The sequence below is a fragment of the Anneissia japonica genome, unplaced genomic scaffold, assembly GCF_011630105.1.
Source record: "Anneissia japonica isolate Jap-2015-1 unplaced genomic scaffold, ASM1163010v1 scaffold4240_len331602_cov119, whole genome shotgun sequence".
Lineage (NCBI taxonomy): Eukaryota > Metazoa > Echinodermata > Crinoidea > Comatulida > Comatulidae > Anneissia > Anneissia japonica.
Window position 1 is genome coordinate 250,932 of NW_022698708.1, and position 3,111 is coordinate 254,042.

Genomic DNA, 3,111 nt, shown 5'->3' on the forward strand with positions numbered 1-3,111 from the left:
TTTTTCTTTTCCTTTTTCCTTTCTTTTTCTTTCCCCTTCTTTCTCTTCCCTCCCTCTCTCCTCTTTCTTTTCTCTTCTTACCCAGCCCGGTACGACGGCTTGGTCAGCCCGGTAAAAACCGTCGGGGGGGGGGCAGTCTGGCCCCCCGCCTTTTACGCCACTGCTTATAAGATGAATGGGAATATGAATCATGCAGATCTGGAATCAAATCTAGATGGTGGGTTCAACATTCCTCCCCCGGGAAAATTTTGATTTTTAGATGGCGGGAAACGACCTTTCTCGACTTTTGAGCTAGGTGTCTAATTATTTTTTTATTCAAAATTCAAGGTTTTCCCCCTCATGAAAACGGTAAGGTAAACTTTCTCAGCAGTCATACAAAAATCTCCAGACATTTTATATTTTTCGCCAAAAAGTGGGGGGCCCGGGCCCCCACGGCCCCCCCGCTTCCGCCGGCCATGACTAACACAACATTTAATAATACTGTATTACTAATAATCAGTTTAAATTTAATCTTATTACACCAGAGTACATTCTTGATGAAATTTGCAAATTGCCTTGCAACAAAGCCACTGGCTTTAATGAACTAGATTATAAACTATTGAAACTGGCTGCACCAGTGATTTGTGACTCGCTCGCTTGCTTTATTTGTCTGTCACAAGTTTCTGTATTAACCACAACACATGACATTAACAAAATAGTCCACTAAACTATTGCAATTTATACACTTATTACTCTGTATACTGTATTGCCATTACTATACTAGACAATGATCTCCAATAATATAGTAATATCCATAATAATAACAATGTAATTTTACCATAGAATAATTATTCTTGCTAATCATAAACAATTCATAGCAATGATAATTAACTAGTTGTGCACATTATCGATAAACTACACATTGATCTCTAATAATATATAATATATATATCAATGTATGCTAACAATTTATTCACAATCCAATTATTCAATATTTAATTTAAAAAGAGTTATATATACATGATAATCAAAATTAGCAAATTGCACATAAAAATCCAAACAAACATAAAAAAGGAAAGGAAACATCACACACTCAAAACACACATAAAAGAAAAAAGCAGACATAAGACACCAGGAAAGGAACTTAATTAAACATACCACAATACAACAAAAAAAGTCAGAAGCTCACAATAACACCATCAAAAACCCATACACAAGATCAAGATCAAAGCTATACCAAAAAACGACTGCACTGAAATTTAACTTATTAATCAAAATGTTTACCTACTTTTTAGCCTGGTTCTCATGAGAGCCCAGTATCCTGATCGGGAGCTAACCGTTAGCGCTAACCGTTAGCACTTGCGTGAGAACGCCCGATCGGTTAGCGCTAACAGTTAGCAGTATCCGGATACTGATGACGGTTAGCAAGCGCTATCGGTTAGCAGGTGGGCGTGTTTCTATCATCAACCAATCACACGAACGCGTTTACAATTTCCAGTTTCTTATTGGCCAGTGATTCGATCATCATATTTTTGGTATCTGGATCGGGATTTTCTCGGATGGATGCACGGCAGCTAACGGTTAGCAGGATCCGGATCCTGCTAACTGTTTTTTTTTTTTACTAATATAATAAGTACCCGAGAATTTCTAAAGCCTGGTTCTCACGAGAGCCCTAGTATCCTGATCGGGAGCTAACCGTTAGCACTAACCGTTAGCACCTGTGTGAGAACGCCTGATCGATTAGCGCTAACTGTTAGCGGTATCCTGATATGCTAACGGTTAGCAAGCGCTATCAGTTAGCAAGTTGAGGGCGTTTCTATCATCAACCAATCACACGTACGCGTTTACAATTTCCAGTCTCTTATTGGCCAGTGATTCGATCATCATATTGTTGGTATCCGGATCAGGATTTTCTTGCATGGAGGCACGGCAGCTAACGGTTAGCAGGATCCGGATCCTGCTAACCGTTAGCTGCCATGTGAGAACATAGCCATTGAGAATTTTACTAATAGTAAGTACCGGAGAATTTCTAAAGCCTGGTTTTCATCAATTAGCGCTAACTGTTAGCGGTATCCGGATATGCTAACGGTTAGCAAGCGCTATCAGTTAGCAAGATGAGAGCGTTTCTATCATCAACCAATCACACGTACACGTTTAAAATTTCCAGTTTCTTATTGGCCAGTGATTCAATCATCATATTGTTGGTATCCGGATCGGAATTTTCTCGCATGTGATTGGAACATTACTTCATTAGACCCACGTTCCTAATTGTCCGATCAATTGATTATAAATAATAATATAAATATTATTCGCCTGAACGATGGAACCCCAGAAAGCCCTAGTTACAACAGACATAATGAACAAGATAAATGCCATACCTTTTCAGTTAATCAATATAGAATCAGCAGGCTTGTTTGGTTACTTGTTCCTTGTTCGATATTCAACAACTGTAAGTTAGATTCTTGTTCCTCGTTCGATATTCGCTACTACCAGGGTTGTCAGATAGTCAACAGCCTTCACGACCAAACACACACGCACGCCATCTCATGGCAAAATTCGGCCAAACATTTTTTCGATATCGGCCAAGAAACGGCCAGATTTTAATCCGATTAGAAGACAACAGTGGGTACATATTCATTTAAAATACTACAAAAATTACACGAAAATCAGCGGTCATTTGTTTGAAATTGAAGAAATTCAAATGATATACACAGAACAACTTTCTGTTAAAACCAATACTTTAAACATGATTTAGGCCCTATACGAAAAAAAATGTAGCCAACTTAATGTTTTTATATAATAAGGGTTTATTACCTGAATCTTTTGGTTTGTTATTCCGTACACTTAACTCATACCATAATCATAATACGCGAAATAAACAAAACCTTGTTATCGACTTAAAACGCACAAAATGTTGGCCGACAAGGAATCTCGTATTGCTCGTATCATGGGCCTAAGGTGCCGTGGAACAACATATCAAACATTATAAGAGCATGTGCTAATATTTCACTATTTAAGAACAAAATGAATAATATTTATCATGAAAGTTATAAGATGAAACAGTACCACTGCCAAGACGGGAACAATTGTATTATTTGTAAAGAAATTCGTCAATAATATTAGTGAATGATG

General features: G+C 37.7%; 1 protein-coding gene across 1 annotated transcript in view; it reads right to left on the bottom strand.

Moving 5' to 3' along the window:
- LOC117102737 (neural cell adhesion molecule 2-like) overlaps positions 1-2,587 on the bottom strand; it is a 37,576-nt gene extending 34,989 nt beyond the window's left edge. The window contains exon 1 of the mRNA XM_033243141.1: positions 2,358-2,587. The gene's annotated coding sequence lies outside the window, so the exon portion shown is untranslated. The remainder of the gene's footprint in view (positions 1-2,357) is intronic.
- Positions 2,588-3,111: the final 524 nt, after the last annotated feature.